The sequence below is a fragment of the Lissotriton helveticus genome, chromosome 8 (genome assembly GCF_964261635.1).
Source record: "Lissotriton helveticus chromosome 8, aLisHel1.1, whole genome shotgun sequence".
Classification (NCBI taxonomy): domain Eukaryota; kingdom Metazoa; phylum Chordata; class Amphibia; order Caudata; family Salamandridae; genus Lissotriton; species Lissotriton helveticus.
This window is the reverse complement of record NC_136069.1, coordinates 1,554,811,878-1,554,829,973: the sequence shown is the minus strand read 5'-3', so window position 1 is coordinate 1,554,829,973 and position 18,096 is coordinate 1,554,811,878.

Here is an 18,096-nt window from a genome sequence, read left to right as displayed (position 1 = left end):
GCTCCCATCTTTGAATACTTTTAAGGGCTCCCGTGAGCCCCCATAGCTGACGAGCTATTGGAGATGCACCTTCGCGCCTGAGAGGCAACGAAGCCTGTGACTGTTGTTTGGCAGCCTTCTCAGCCACCCCAGAACTGCTCTCTACTGATGAGGGATATTATCCCGAAACACGAGCCATGTCTAGAGATACAGGAAATACCAAGTACTTACTTGCACCAACCTTGGTGAAAAACTTACAAACGTTTTCCTAACTCTTCAAGTCATACGAACTGCATGTACCAAAATGCAAAGGGGCGATCCGGCAGAGAGGTTAGGAGTGTGCTCCCATTATTGAATACTTTTAAGGCCTCCCGTGAGCCCCCGTAGCTGACGAGCTATTGGAGATGCACCTTCGCGCCCGAGAGGCCACGAAGCCTGTGACTGTTGTTTGGCAGCCTTCTCAGCCACCCCAGAACTGATCTCTACTGATGAGGGATATTATCCCGAAACACGAGCCGTGTCTAGAGATACTGGAAATACCAAGTAATTACTTGCACCAACCTTGGTGAAATGCTTACAAACTTTTTCCTAACTCCTCAAGTCATACGAACTGCATGTACCAGAATGCAAAGGGGCGATCCGGCGGAGAGGTTAGGAGTGTGCTCCCATCTTTGAATACTTTTAAGGCCTCCCGTGAGCCCCCGTGGCTGACGAGCTATTAGAGATGCACCTTCGCGTCCGAGAGGCAACGAAGCCTGTGACTGTTGTTTGGCAGCCTTCTCAGCCACCCCAGAACTGATCTCTACTGATGAGGAATATTATTCCGAAACACGAGCCGTGTATAGAGATACTGGAAATACCAAGTACTTACTTGCACCAACCTTGGTGGAACACTTACAAACTTTTTCCTAACTTTTCAAGTCATACGAACTGCATGTACCAGAATGCAGAGGGGCGATCCGGCGGAGAGGTTAGGAGTGTGCTCCCATCTTTGAATACTTTTAAGGGCTCCCGTGAGCCCCCGTAGCTAACGAGCTATTGGATATGCACCTTGGCCCCCGAGAGGCAACGAACCTGTGACTGTTGTTTGGCAGCCTTCTCAGCCATTCCAGAACTGATCTCTACTGATGAGGGATATTATCCCGAAACACGAGCCGTGTCTAGAGATACTGGAAATACCAAGTACTTGCTTGCATCAACCTTGCTGAAACACTTACAAACTTTTTCCTAACTCTTTAAGTCATACGAACTGCATGTACCAGAATGCAAAGGGGCGATCCAGCGGAGAGGTTAGGAGTGTGCTCCCATCTTTGAATACTTTTAAGGGCTCCCGTGAGCCCCAGTAGCTGACAAGCTATTGGAGCTGCACCTTCGCGCCCGAGAGGCCACGAAGCCTGTGACTGTTGTTTGGCAGCCTTCTCAGCCACCCCAGAACTGATCTCTACTGATGAGGGATATTATCCCGAAACACGAGCCGTGTCTAGAGATACTGGAAATACCAAGTACTTACTTGCACCAACCTTGGTGAAATGCTTACAAACTTTTTCCTAACTCCTCAAGTCATACGAACTGCAGGTACCAGAATGCAAAGGGGCGATCCGGCGGAGAGGTTAGGAGTGTGCTCCCATCTTTGAATACTTTTAAGGGCTCCCGTGAGCCCCTGTAGCTGACGAGCTATTGGAGATGCACCTTCGCGCCCGAGAGGCAACGAAGCCTGTGACTGTTGTTTGGCAACCTTCTCAGCCACCCCAGAACTGATCTCTACTGATAAGGGCTATTATCCCGAAAGACGAGCCGTGTCTAGAAATACTGGAAATACCAAGTACTTACTTGCACCAACCTTGGTGAAACACTTACAAACTTTTTCCTAACTCGTCAAGTCATATGAACTGCATGTACCAGAATGCAAAGGGGCGATCCGGCGGAGAGGTTAGGAGTGTGCTCCCATCTTTGAATACTTTTAAGGGCTTCTGTGAGCCCGCGTAGCTGACGAGCTATTGGAGATGCACCTTTACGTCCGAGAGGCGACGAAGCCTGTGACTGTTGTTTGGCAGCCTTCTCAGCCACCCCAGAACTGATCTCTACTGATGAGGGATATTATCCCGAAACACGAGCCGTGTCTAGAGATAGTGGAAATACCAAGTACTTACTTGCACCAACCTTGGTGAAACACTTACAAACTTTTTCCTAACTCTTCAAGTCATACGAACTGCATGTACCAGAATGCAAAGGGGCGATCCGGAGGAGAGGTTAGGAGTGTGCTCCCATCTTTGAATACTTTTAAGGGCTCCCTAAGCCCCCGTAGCTGACGAGCTATTGGAGAAGCACCTTCGCGCCCGAGAGGCAACGAAGCCTGTGACTGTTGTTTGGCAACCTTCTCAGCCACCCCAGAACTGATCTCTACTGATGAGGGCTATTATCCCGAAAGAAGAGCCGTGTCTAGAAATACTGGAAATACCAAGTACTTACTTGCACCAACCTTAGTGAAACACTTACAAACTTTTTCCTAACTCTTCAAGTCATCCAAACTGCATGTACCAGAATGCAAAGGGGCGATCCGGCGGAGAGGTTAGGAGTGTGCTCCCATCTTTGAATACTTTTAAGGGCTTCCGTGAGCCCCCGTAGCTGACGAGCTATTGGAGATGCACCTTCGTGCCCGAGAGGCAACGAAGCCTGTGACTGTTGTTTGGCAGCCTTCTCAGCCACCCCAGAACTGATCTCTACTGATGAGGGCTATTATCCCGAAAGACGAGCCGTGTCTAGAAATACTGGAAATACCAAGTACTTACTTGCACCAACCTTGGTGAAACACTTACAAACTTTTTCCTAACTCTTCAAGTCATCCAAACTGCATGTATCAGAATGCAAAGGGGCGATCCGGCGGAGAGGTTAGGAGTGTGCTCCCATCTTTGAATACTTTTAAGGGCTTCCTTGAGCCCCCGTAGCTGACGAGCTATTGGAGATGCACCTTCGCGCCCGAGAGGCAACGAAGCCTGTGACTGTTGTTTGGCAGCCTTCTCAGCCACCCCAGAACTGATATCTACTGATGAGGGATATTATCCCGAAACACAAACCGTGTCTAGAGATACTGGAAATACCAACTACTTACTTACACCAACCTTGGTGAAACACTTACAAACCTTTTCCTAACTCTTCAAGTCATACGAACTGTATGTACCAGAATGCAAAGGGGCGATCCGGCGGAGAGGTTAGGAGTGTGCTCCCATTATTAAATACTTTTAAGGGCTCCCGTGAGCCCCCGTAGCTGACGAGCTATTGGAGATGCACCTTCGCGCCCGAGAGGCAACGTAGCCTGTGACTGTAGTTTGGCAGCCTTCTCAGCCACCCGAGAACTGATCTCTACTGATGAGGAATATTATTCCGAAACACGAGCCGTGTATAGAGGTACTGGAAATACCAAGTAATTACTTGCACCAACCTTGGTGAAACACTTACAAACTTTTTCCTAACTCTTCAAGTCATACGAACTGCATGTTCCAGAATGCAAAGGGACGATCCGGCGGAGAGGTTAGGAGTGTGCTCCCATCTTTGAAAACTTTTAAGGGCTCCCGTGAGCCCCCATAGCTGACGAGCTATTGGAGTTGCACCTTCGCACCCGAGAGGTAACGAAGCCTGTGACTGTTGTTTGGCAGCCTTCTCAGCCACCCCAGAACTGATCTCTACTGATGAGGGATATTATCCCGAGACAAGAGCCGTGTCTAGAGATACTGGAAATACCAAGTACTTACTTGCACCAACCTTGGTGAAACACTTACAAACTTTTTCCTAACTCTTCAAGTCATACAAACTGCATGTACCAGAATGCAAAGAGGCGATCCGGCGGAGAGGATAGGAGTGTGCTCCCATCTTTTAATACTTTTAAGGGCTCCCGTGAGCCCCCGTAGCTGACGAGCTATTGGAGATGCACCTTCGCGCCCGAGAGGCAACGAAGCCTGTGACTGTTGTTTGGCAGCCTTCTCAGCCACCCCAGAACTGATCTCTACTGATGAGGGATATTATCCCGAAACACAAACAGTGTCTAGAGATACTGGAAATACCAACTACTTACTTGCACCAACCTTGGTGAAACACTTACAAACTTTTTCCTAACTCGTCAAGTCATACGAACTGCATGTACCAGAATGCAAAAGGGCGATCCGGCGGGGAGGTTAGGAGTGTGCTCCCATCTTTGAATACTTTTAAGGGCTTCTGTGAGCCCGCGTAGCTGACGAGCTATTGGAGATGCACCTTTACGTCTGAGAGGCAACGAAGCCTGTGACTGTTGTTTGGCAGCCTTCTCAGCCACCCCAGAACTGATCTCTACTGATGAGGGATATTATCCCGAAACACGAGCAGTGTCTAGAGATACTGGAAATACCAAGTACTTACTTGCACCAACCTTGGTGAAACACTTACAAACTTTTTCCTAACTCTTCAAGTCATACGAACTGCATGTACCAGAATGCAAAGGGGCGATCCGGAGGAGAGGTTAGGAGTGTGCTTCCATCTTTGAATACTTTTAAGGGCTCCCGTAAGCCCCCGTAGCTGACTAGCTATTGAAAATGCATCTTCGCGCCCGAGAGGCAACGAAGCCTGTGACTGTTGTTTGGCAGCCTTCTCAGCCACCCCAGAACTGATCTCTACTGATGAGGGATATTATCCCGAAAGACGAGCCGTGTCTAGAAATACTGGAAATACCAAGTACTTACTTGCACCAACCTTGGTGAAACACTTACAAACTTTTTCCTCACTCTTCAAGTCATACGAACTGCATGTACCAGAATGCAAAGGGGCGATCCGGCGGAGAGGTTAGGAGTGTGCTCCCATCTTTGAATACTTTTAAGGGCTTCCGTGAGCCCCCGTAGCTGACGATGTATTGGAGATGCACCTTCGCGCCCGAGTGGGAACGAAGCCTGTGACTGTTGTTTGGCAGCCTTCTCAGCCATCCCAGAACTGATCTCTACTGATGAGGGATATTATCCCGAAACACGAGCCGTGTCTAGAGATACTGGAAATACCAAGTACTTACTTGCGCCAACCTTGGTGAAACACAAACTTTTTCCTAACTCTTCAAGTCATACGAACTGCATGTACCAGAATACAAAGGGGGGATCCGGCAGAGAGGTTAGGAGTGTGCTCCCATCTTTGAATACTTTTAAGGGCTCCCGTGAGCCCCCGTAGCTGACGAGCTATTGGAGATGCACCTTCGCGCCCGAGAGGCAACGAAGCCTGTGACTGTTGTTTGGCAGCCTTCTCAGCCACCCCAGAACTGATCTCTACTGATGAGGGATATTATCCCGAAACACGAGCCGTGTCTAGAGATACTGGAAATACCAAGTACTTACTTGCACCAACCTTGGTGAAACACTTACAAACTTTTTCCTAACTCTTCAAGTCATACGAACTGCATGTACCAGAATGCAAAGGGGCGATCCGGCGGAGAGGTTAGGAGTGTGCTCCCATCTTTGAATACTTTTAAGGGCTCCCGTGAGCCCCCATAGCTGACGAGCTATTGGAGATGCACCTTCGCGCCTGAGAGGCAACGAAGCCTGTGACTGTTGTTTGGCAGCCTTCTCAGCCACCCCAGAACTGCTCTCTACTGATGAGGAATATTATCCCGAAACACGAGCCATGTCTAGAGATACAGGAAATACCAAGTACTTACTTGCACCAACCTTGGTGAAAAACTTACAAACTTTTTCCTAACTCTTCAAGTCATACGAACTGCATGTACCAGAATGCAAAAGGGCGATCCGGCGGGGAGGTTAGGAGTGTGCTCCCATCTTTGAATACTTTTAAGGGCTTCTGTGAGCCCGCGTAGCTGACGAGCTATTGGAGATGCACCTTTACGTCTGAGAGGCAACGAAGCCTGTGACTGTTGTTTGGCAGCCTTCTCAGCCACCCCAGAACTGATCTCTACTGATGAGGGATATTATCCCGAAACACGAGCCGTGTCTAGAGATACTGGAAATACCAAGTACTTACTTGCACCAACCTTGGTGAAACACTTACAAACTTTTTCCTAACTCTTCAAGTCATACGAACTGCATGTACCAGAATGCAAAGGGGCGATCCGGAGGAGAGGTTAGGAGTGTGCTCCCATCTGTGAATACTTTTAAGGGCTCCCGTAAGCCCCCGTAGCTGACTAGTTATTGAAAATGCACCTTCGCGCCCGAGAGGCAACGAAGCCTGTGACTGTTGTTTGGCAGCCTTCTCAGCCACCCCAGAACTGATCTCTACTGATGAGGGATATTATCCCGAAAGACGAGCCGTGTCTAGAAATACTGGAAATACCAAGTACTTACTTGCACCAACCTTGGTGAAACACTTACAAACTTTTTCCTAACTCTTCAAGTCATACGAACTGCATGTACCAGAATGCAAAGGGGCGATCCGGCGGAGAGGTTAGGAGTGTGCTCCCATCTTTGAATACTTTTAAGGGCTTCCGTGAGCCCCCGTAGCTGACGATGTATTGGAGATGCACCTTCGCGCCCGAGTGGGAACGAAGCCTGTGACTGTTGTTTGGCAGCCTTCTCAGCCATCCCAGAACTGATCTCTACTGATGAGGGATATTATCCCGAAACACGAGCCGTGTCTAGAGATACTGGAAATACCAAGTACTTACTTGCGCCAACCTTGGTGAAACACAAACTTTTTCCTAACTTTTCAAGTCATACGAACTGCATGTACCAGAATGCAAAGGGGCGATCCGGCAGAGAGGTTAGGAGTGTGCTCCCATCTTTGAATACTTTTAAGGGCTCCCGTGAGCCCCCGTAGCTGACGAGCTATTGGAGATGCACCTTCGCGCCCGAGAGGCAACGAAGCCTGTGACTCCCACCCCAGAACTGATCTCTACTGATGAGGGATATTATCCCGAAACACGAGCCGTGTCTAGAGATACTCGAAATACCAAGTACTTACTTGCACCAACCTTGGTGAAACACTTACAAACTTTTTCCTAACTCTTCAAGTCATACGAACTGCATGTACCAGAATGCAAAGGGGCGATCCGGCGGAGAGGTTAGGAGTGTGCTCCCATCTTTGAATACTTTTAAGGGCTCCCGTGAGCCCCCATAGCTGACGAGCTATTGGAGATGCACCTTCGCGCCTGAGAGGCAACGAAGCCTGTGACTGTTGTTTGGCAGCCTTCTCAGCCACCCCAGAACTGCTCTCTACTGATGAGGGATATTATCCCGAAACACGAGCCATGTCTAGAGATACAGGAAATACCAAGTACTTACTTGCACCAACCTTGGTGAAAAACTTACAAACGTTTTCCTAACTCTTCAAGTCATACGAACTGCATGTACCAAAATGCAAAGGGGCGATCCGGCAGAGAGGTTAGGAGTGTGCTCCCATTATTGAATACTTTTAAGGCCTCCCGTGAGCCCCCGTAGCTGACGAGCTATTGGAGATGCACCTTCGCGCCCGAGAGGCCACGAAGCCTGTGACTGTTGTTTGGCAGCCTTCTCAGCCACCCCAGAACTGATCTCTACTGATGAGGGATATTATCCCGAAACACGAGCCGTGTCTAGAGATACTGGAAATACCAAGTAATTACTTGCACCAACCTTGGTGAAATGCTTACAAACTTTTTCCTAACTCCTCAAGTCATACGAACTGCATGTACCAGAATGCAAAGGGGCGATCCGGCGGAGAGGTTAGGAGTGTGCTCCCATCTTTGAATACTTTTAAGGCCTCCCGTGAGCCCCCGTGGCTGACGAGCTATTAGAGATGCACCTTCGCGTCCGAGAGGCAACGAAGCCTGTGACTGTTGTTTGGCAGCCTTCTCAGCCACCCCAGAACTGATCTCTACTGATGAGGAATATTATTCCGAAACACGAGCCGTGTATAGAGATACTGGAAATACCAAGTACTTACTTGCACCAACCTTGGTGGAACACTTACAAACTTTTTCCTAACTTTTCAAGTCATACGAACTGCATGTACCAGAATGCAGAGGGGCGATCCGGCGGAGAGGTTAGGAGTGTGCTCCCATCTTTGAATACTTTTAAGGGCTCCCGTGAGCCCCCGTAGCTAACGAGCTATTGGATATGCACCTTGGCCCCCGAGAGGCAACGAACCTGTGACTGTTGTTTGGCAGCCTTCTCAGCCATTCCAGAACTGATCTCTACTGATGAGGGATATTATCCCGAAACACGAGCCGTGTCTAGAGATACTGGAAATACCAAGTACTTGCTTGCATCAACCTTGCTGAAACACTTACAAACTTTTTCCTAACTCTTTAAGTCATACGAACTGCATGTACCAGAATGCAAAGGGGCGATCCAGCGGAGAGGTTAGGAGTGTGCTCCCATCTTTGAATACTTTTAAGGGCTCCCGTGAGCCCCAGTAGCTGACAAGCTATTGGAGCTGCACCTTCGCGCCCGAGAGGCCACGAAGCCTGTGACTGTTGTTTGGCAGCCTTCTCAGCCACCCCAGAACTGATCTCTACTGATGAGGGATATTATCCCGAAACACGAGCCGTGTCTAGAGATACTGGAAATACCAAGTACTTACTTGCACCAACCTTGGTGAAATGCTTACAAACTTTTTCCTAACTCCTCAAGTCATACGAACTGCAGGTACCAGAATGCAAAGGGGCGATCCGGCGGAGAGGTTAGGAGTGTGCTCCCATCTTTGAATACTTTTAAGGGCTCCCGTGAGCCCCTGTAGCTGACGAGCTATTGGAGATGCACCTTCGCGCCCGAGAGACAACGAAGCCTGTGACTGTTGTTTGGCAGCCTTCTCAGCCACCCCAGAACTGATCTCTACTGATGAGGGATATTATCCCGAAACACGAGCCGTGTCTAGAGATACTGGAAATACCAAGTACTTACTTGCACCAACCTTGGTGAAACACTTACAATCTTTTTCCTAACTCTTCAAGTCATACAAACTGCATGTACCAGAATGCAAAGGGGCGATCCGGCTGACAGGTTAGGAGTGTGCTCCCATCTTTGAATACTTTTAAGGGCTTCTGTGAGCCCGCGTAGCTGAGGAGCTATTGGAGATGCACCTTCGCGCCCGAGAGGCAACGAAGCCTGTGACTGTTGTTTGGCAGCTTTCTCAGCCACCCCAGAACTGATCTCTACTGATGAGGGATATTATCCCGAAACACGAGCTGTGTCTAGAGATACTGGAAATACCAAGTACTTACTTGCACCAACCTTGGTGAAACACTTACAAACTTTTTCCTAACTGTTCAAGTCATACGAACTGCATGTACCAGAATGCAAAGGGGCGATCCGGCGGAGAGGTTAGGAGTGTGCTCCCATCTTTGAATACTTTTATGGGCTCCCGTGAGCCCCCGTAGCTGACGAGCTATTGGAGATGCACCTTGGCCCCCGAGAGGCAACGAACCTGTGACTGTTGTTTGGCAGCCTTCTCAGCCATTCCAGAACTGATCTCTACTGATGAGGGATATTATCCCGAAACACGAGCCGTGTCTAGAGATACTGGAAATACCAAGTACTTGCTTGCATCAACCTTGCTGAAACACTTACAAACTTTTTCCTAACTCTTTAAGTCATACGAACTGCATGTACCAGAATGCAAAGGGGCGATCCGGCGGAGAGGTTAGGAGTGTGCTCCCATCTTTGAATACTTTTAAGGGCTCCCGTGAGCCCCCGTAGCTGACGAGCTATTGGAGATGCACCTTCGCGCCCGAGAGGCAACGAAGCCTGTGACTGGTGTTTGGCAGCCTTCTCAGCCACCCCAGAACTGATCTCTACTGATGAGGGATATTATCCCGAAACACGAGCCGTGTCTAGAGATACTGGAAATACCAAGTACTTACTTGCACCAACCTTGGTGAAACACTTACAAACTTTTTCATAACACGTCAAGTCATACGAACTGCATGTACCAGAATGCAAAGGGGCGATCCGGCGCGGAGGTTAGGAGTGTGCTCCCATCTTTGAATACTTTTAAGGGCTTCTGTGAGCCCGCGTAGCTGACGAGCTATTGGAGATGCACCTTTGCGCCTGAGAGGCAACGAAGCCTGTGACTGTTGTTTGGCAGCCTTCTCAGCCACCCCAGTACTGATCTCTACTGATGAGGGATATTATTCCGAAACACGAGCCGTGTGTAGAGATACTGGAAATACCAAGTACTTACTTGCACCAACCTTGGTGAAACACTTATAAACTTTTTCCTAACTCTTCAAGTCATACGAGATGCATGTACCAGAATGAAAAGGGGTGATCCGGCAGAGATTTTAGGAGTGAGCTCCCATCTTTGAATACTTTTAAGGGCTCCTGTGAGGCCCCCATAGCTGACGAGCTATTGGAGATGCACCTTCGCGCCGGAGAGGCAATGAAGCCAGTGACTGTTGTTTGGCAGCCTTCTCAGCCACCCCAGAACTGATCTCTACTGATGAGGGATATTATCCCGAACCACGAGCCGTGTCTAGAGATACTGGAAATACCAAGAACTTACTTGCACCAACCTTGGTGAAACACTTACAAACTTTTTCCTAACTGTTCAAGTCATACGAACTGCATGTACCAGAATGCAAAGGGGCGATCCAGCGGAGAGGTTAGGAGTGTGCTCCCATCTTTGAATACTTTTAAGGTCTCCCGTGAGCCCCTGTAGCTGACGAGCTATTGGAGATGCACCTTAGCGCCTGAGAGGCAACGAAGCTTGTGACTGTTGTTTGGCAGCCTTCACAGCCACCCCAGAACTGATCTCTACTGATGAGGGATATTATTCCGAAACACGAGCCGTGTATAGAGATACTGGAAATACCAAGTACTTACTTGCACCAACCTTGGTGAAACACTTACAAACTTTTTCCTAACTCTTCAAGTCATACGAACTGCATGTACCAGAATGCAAAGGGGCGATCCGGCGGAGAGGTTAGAAGTGTGCTCCCATCTTTGAATACTTTTAAGGGCTCCCGTGAGCCCCCGTAGCTGACAAGCTATTGGAGATGCACCTTCACGCCTGAGAGGCACGAAGCCTGTGACTGTTGTTTGACAGCCTTCTCAGCCTCCCAAGAACTGATCTCTACTGATGAGGGATATTATCCCGAAACACGAGCCGTGTCTAGAGATACTGGAAATACCAAGTACTTACTTGCACCAACCTTGGTGAAACACTTACAAACTTTTTCCTAACTCTTCAAGTCATACGAACTGCATGTACCAGAATGCAAAGGGGCGATCCGGAGGAGAGGTTAGGAGTGTGCTCCCATCTGTGAATACTTTTAAGGGCTCCCGTAAGCCCCCGTAGCTGACTAGTTATTGAAAATGCACCTTCGCGCCCGAGAGGCAACGAAGCCTGTGACTGTTGTTTGGCAGCCTTCTCAGCCACCCCAGAACTGATCTCTACTGATGAGGGATATTATCCCGAAAGACGAGCCGTGTCTAGAAATACTGGAAATACCAAGTACTTACTTGCACCAACCTTGGTGAAACACTTACAAACTTTTTCCTAACTCTTCAAGTCATACGAACTGCATGTACCAGAATGCAAAGGGGCGATCCGGCGGAGAGGTTAGGAGTGTGCTCCCATCTTTGAATACTTTTAAGGGCTTCCGTGAGCCCCCGTAGCTGACGATGTATTGGAGATGCACCTTCGCGCCCGAGTGGGAACGAAGCCTGTGACTGTTGTTTGGCAGCCTTCTCAGCCATCCCAGAACTGATCTCTACTGATGAGGGATATTATCCCGAAACACGAGCCGTGTCTAGAGATACTGGAAATACCAAGTACTTACTTGCGCCAACCTTGGTGAAACACAAACTTTTTCCTAACTCTTCAAGTCATACGAACTGCATGTACCAGAATGCAAAGGGGCGATCCGGCAGAGAGGTTAGGAGTGTGCTCCCATCTTTGAATACTTTTAAGGGCTCCCGTGAGCCCCCGTAGCTGACGAGCTATTGGAGATGCACCTTCGCGCCCGAGAGGCAACGAAGCCTGTGACTCCCACCCCAGAACTGATCTCTACTGATGAGGGATATTATCCCGAAACACGAGCCGTGTCTAGAGATACTCGAAATACCAAGTACTTACTTGCACCAACCTTGGTGAAACACTTACAAACTTTTTCCTAACTCTTCAAGTCATACGAACTGCATGTACCAGAATGCAAAGGGGCGATCCGGCGGAGAGGTTAGGAGTGTGCTCCCATCTTTGAATACTTTTAAGGGCTCCCGTGAGCCCCCATAGCTGACGAGCTATTGGAGATGCACCTTCGCGCCTGAGAGGCAACGAAGCCTGTGACTGTTGTTTGGCAGCCTTCTCAGCCACCCCAGAACTGCTCTCTACTGATGAGGGATATTATCCCGAAACACGAGCCATGTCTAGAGATACAGGAAATACCAAGTACTTACTTGCACCAACCTTGGTGAAAAACTTACAAACGTTTTCCTAACTCTTCAAGTCATACGAACTGCATGTACCAAAATGCAAAGGGGCGATCCGGCAGAGAGGTTAGGAGTGTGCTCCCATTATTGAATACTTTTAAGGCCTCCCGTTAGCCCCCGTAGCTGACGAGCTATTGGAGATGCACCTTCGCACCCGAGAGGCCACGAAGCCTGTGACTGTTGTTTGGCAGCCTTCTCAGCCACCCCAGAACTGATCTCTACTGATGAGGGATATTATCCCGAAACACGAGCCGTGTCTAGAGATACTGGAAATACCAAGTAATTACTTGCACCAACCTTGGTGAAATGCTTACAAACTTTTTCCTAACTCCTCAAGTCATACGAACTGCATGTACCAGAATGCAAAGGGGCGATCCGGCGGAGAGGTTAGGAGTGTGCTCCCATCTTTGAATACTTTTAAGGCCTCCCGTGAGCCCCCGTGGCTGACGAGCTATTAGAGATGCACCTTCGCGTCCGAGAGGCAACGAAGCCTGTGACTGTTGTTTGGCAGCCTTCTCAGCCACCCCAGAACTGATCTCTACTGATGAGGAATATTATTCCGAAACACGAGCCGTGTATAGAGATACTGGAAATACCAAGTACTTACTTGCACCAACCTTGGTGGAACACTTACAAACTTTTTCCTAACTTTTCAAGTCATACGAACTGCATGTACCAGAATGCAGAGGGGCGATCCGGCGGAGAGGTTAGGAGTGTGCTCCCATCTTTGAATACTTTTAAGGGCTCCCGTGAGCCCCCGTAGCTAACGAGCTATTGGAGATGCACCTTGGCCCCCGAGAGGCAACGAACCTGTGACTGTTGTTTGGCAGCCTTCTCAGCCATTCCAGAACTGATCTCTACTGATGAGGGATATTATCCCGAAACACGAGCCGTGTCTAGAGATACTGGAAATACCAAGTACTTGCTTGCATCAACCTTGCTGAAACACTTACAAACTTTTTCCTAACTCTTTAAGTCATACGAACTGCATGTACCAGAATGCAAAGGGGCGATCCAGCGGAGAGGTTAGGAGTGTGCTCCCATCTTTGAATACTTTTAAGGGCTCCCGTGAGCCCCAGTAGCTGACAAGCTATTGGAGCTGCACCTTCGCGCCCGAGAGGCCACGAAGCCTGTGACTGTTGTTTGGCAGCCTTCTCACCCACCCCAGAACTGATCTCTACTGATGAGGGATATTATCCCGAAACACGAGCCGTGTCTAGAGATACTGGAAATACCAAGTACTTACTTGCACCAACCTTGGTGAAATGCTTACAAACTTTTTCCTAACTCCTCAAGTCATACGAACTGCAGGTACCAGAATGCAAAGGGGCGATCCGGCGGAGAGGTTAGGAGTGTGCTCCCATCTTTGAATACTTTTAAGGGCTCCCGTGAGCCCCTGTAGCTGACGAGCTATTGGAGATGCACCTTCGCGCTCGAGAGACAACGAAGCCTGTGACTGTTGTTTGGCAGCCTTCTCAGCCACCCCAGAACTGATCTCTACTGATGAGGGATATTATCCCGAAACACGAGCCGTGTCTAGAGATACTGGAAATACCAAGTACTTACTTGCACCAACCTTGGTGAAACACTTACAATCTTTTTCCTAACTCTTCAAGTCATACAAACTGCATGTACCAGAATGCAAAGGGGCGATCCGGCGGACAGGTTAGGAGTGTGCTCCCATCTTTGAATACTTTTAAGGGCTTCTGTGAGCCCGCGTAGCTGAGGAGCTATTGGAGATGCACCTTCGCGCCCGAGAGGCAACGAAGCCTGTGACTGTTGTTTGGCAGCTTTCTCAGCCACCCCAGAACTGATCTCTACTGATGAGGGATATTATCCCGAAACACGAGCTGTGTCTAGAGATACTGGAAATACCAAGTACTTACTTGCACCAACCTTGGTGAAACACTTACAAACTTTTTCCTAACTGTTCAAGTCATACGAACTGCATGTACCAGAATGCAAAGGGGCGATCCGGCGGAGAGGTTAGGAGTGTGCTCCCATCTTTGAATACTTTTATGGGCTCCCGTGAGCCCCCGTAGCTGACGAGCTATTGGAGATGCACCTTGGCCCCCGAGAGGCAACGAACCTGTGACTGTTGTTTGGCAGCCTTCTCAGCCATTCCAGAACTGATCTCTACTGATGAGGGATATTATCCCGAAACACGAGCCGTGTCTAGAGATACTGGAAATACCAAGTACTTGCTTGCATCAACCTTGCTGAAACACTTACAAACTTTTTCCTAACTCTTTAAGTCATACGAACTGCATGTACCAGAATGCAAAGGGGCGATCCGGCGGAGAGGTTAGGAGTGTGCTCCCATCTTTGAATACTTTTAAGGGCTCCCGTGAGCCCCCGTAGCTGACGAGCTATTGGAGATGCACCTTCGCGCCCGAGAGGCAACGAAGCCTGTGACTGGTGTTTGGCAGCCTTCTCAGCCACCCCAGAACTGATCTCTACTGATGAGGGATATTATCCCGAAACACGAGCCGTGTCTAGAGATACTGGAAATACCAAGTACTTACTTGCACCAACCTTGGTGAAACACTTACAAACTTTTTCATAACACGTCAAGTCATACGAACTGCATGTACCAGAATGCAAAGGGGCGATCCGGCGCGGAGGTTAGGAGTGTGCTCCCATCTTTGAATACTTTTAAGGGCTTCTGTGAGCCCGCGTAGCTGACGAGCTATTGGAGATGCACCTTTGCGCCTGAGAGGCAACGAAGCCTGTGACTGTTGTTTGGCAGCCTTCTCAGCCACCCCAGTACTGATCTCTACTGATGAGAGATATTATTCCGAAACACGAGCCGTGTGTAGAGATACTGGAAATACCAAGTACTTACTTGCACCAACCTTGGTGAAACACTTATAAACTTTTTCCTAACTCTTCAAGTCATACGAGATGCATGTACCAGAATGAAAAGGGGTGATCCGGCAGAGATTTTAGGAGTGAGCTCCCATCTTTGAATACTTTTAAGGGCTCCTGTGAGCCCCCATAGCTGACGAGCTATTGGAGATGCACCGTCGCGCCGGAGAGGCAATGAAGCCAGTGACTGTTGTTTGGCAGCCTTCTCAGCCACCCCAGAACTGATCTCTACTGATGAGGGATATTATCCCGAACCACGAGCCGTGTCTAGAGATACTGGAAATACCAAGAACTTACTTGCACCAACCTTGGTGAAACACTTACAAACTTTTTCCTAACTGTTCAAGTCATACGAACTGCATGTACCAGAATGCAAAGGGGCGATCCAGCGGAGAGGTTAGGAGTGTGCTCCCATCTTTGAATACTTTTAAGGTCTCCCGTGAGCCCCTGTAGCTGACGAGCTATTGGAGATGCACCTTAGCGCCTGAGAGGCAACGAAGCTTGTGACTGTTGTTTGGCAGCCTTCACAGCCACCCCAGAACTGATCTCTACTGATGAGGGATATTATTCCGAAACACGAGCCGTGTATAGAGATACTGGAAATACCAAGTACTTACTTGCACCAACCTTGGTGAAACACTTACAAACTTTTTCCTAACTCTTCAAGTCATACGAACTGCATGTACCAGAATGCAAAGGGGCGATCCGGCGGAGAGGTTAGAAGTGTACTCCCATCTTTGAATACTTTTAAGGGCTCCCGTGAGCCCCCGTAGCTGACAAGCTATTGGAGATGCACCTTCACGCCTGAGAGGCACGAAGCCTGTGACTGTTGTTTGACAGCCTTCTCAGCCTCCCAAGAACTGATCTCTACTGATGAGGGATATTATCCCGAAACACGAGCCGTGTCTAGAGATACTGGAAATACCAAGTACTTACTTGCACCAACCTTTGTGAAACATTTACAAACTTTTTCCTAACTCTTCAAGTCATTCAAACTGCCTGTACCAGAATGCAAAGGGGCGGTCCGGCGGAGAGGTTAGGAGTGTGCTCCCATTATTGAATACTTTTAAGGCCTCCCGTGAGCCCCCGTAGCTGACGAGCTATTAGAGATGCACCTTCGCGTCCGAGAGGCAACGAAGCCTGTGACTGTAGTTTGGCAGCCTTCTCAGCCACCCCAGAACTGATCTCTACTGATGAGGAATATTATTCCGAAACACGAGCCGTGTATAGAGATACTGGAAATACCAAGTACTTACTTGCACCAACCTTGGTGGAACACTTACAAACTTTTTCCTAACTTTTCAAGTCATACGAACTGCATGTACCAGAATGCAGAGGGGCGATCCGGCGGAGAGGTTAGGAGTGTGCTCCCATCTTTGAATACTTTTAAGGGCTCCCGTGAGCCCCCGTAGCTAACGAGCTATTGGAGATGCACCTTGGCCCCCGAGAGGCAACGAACCTGTGACTGTTGTTTGGCAGCCTTCTTCAGCCACCCCAGAACTGATCTCTACTGATGAGGGATATTATCCCGAAACACGAGCCGTGTCCAGAGATACTGGAAATACCAAGTACTTGCTTGCATCAACCTTGCTGAAACACTTACAAACTTTTTCCTAACTCTTTAAGTCATACGAACTGCATGTACCAGAATGCAAAGGGGCGATCCGGCAGAGAGGTTAGGAGTGTGCTCCCATCTTTGAATACTTTTAAGGGCTCCCGTGAGCCCCCGTAGCTGACGAGCTAATGGAGATGCACCTTCGCGCCCGAGAGGCAACGAAGCCTGTGACTGTTGTTTGGCAGCCTTCTTCAGCCACCCCAGAACTGATCTCTACTGATGAGGGATATTATCCCGAAACACGAGCCGTGTCTAGAGATACTTGAAATACCAAGTACTTACTTGCACCAACCTTGGTGAAACACTTACAAACTTTTTCATAACTCGTCAAGTCATACGAACTGCATGTACCAGAATGCAAAGGGGCGATCCGGCGCGGAGGTTAGGAGTGTGCTCCCATCTTTGAATAATTTTAAGGGCTTCTGTGAGCCCGCGTAGCTGACGAGCTATTGGATATGCACCTTCGCGCCTGAGAGGCAACGAAGCCTGTGACTGTTGTTTGGCAGCCTTCTCAGCCACCCCAGTACTGATCTCTACTGATGAGGGATATTATTCCGAAACACGAGCCGTGTGTAGAGATACTGGAAATACCAAGTACTTACTTGCACCAACCTTGGTGAAACACTTACAAACTTTTTCCTAATTCTTCAAGTCATACGATATGCATGTACCAGAATGAAAAGGGGTGATCCGGCAGAGATTTTAGGAGTGAGCTCCCATCTTTGAATACTTTTAAGGGCTCCTGTGAGCCCACATAGCTGATGAGCTATTGGAGATGCACCTTCGCGCCGGAGAGGCAATGAAGCCTGTGACTGTTGTTTGGCAGCCTTCTCAGCCACCCCAGAACTGATCTCTACTGATGAGGGATATTATCCCGAAACACGAGCCGTGTCTAGAGATACTGGAAATACCAAGTACTTACTTGCACCAACCTTGGTGAAACACTTACAAACTTTTTCCTAACTCTTCAAGTCATATGAACTGCATGTACCAGAATGCAAAGGGGCGATCCAGCGAAGAAGTTAGGAGTGTGCTCCCATCTTTGAATACTTTTAAGGGCTCCCGTGAGCCCCCGTAGCTGACAAGCTATTGGAGCTGCACCTTCGCGCCCGACAGGCCACGAAGCCTGTGACTGTTGTTTGGCAGCCTTCTCAGCCACCCCAGAACTGATCTCTACTGATGAGGGATATTATCCCGAAACACGAGCCGTGTCTAGAGATACTGGAAATACCAAGTACTTACTTGCACCAACCTTGGTGAAATGCT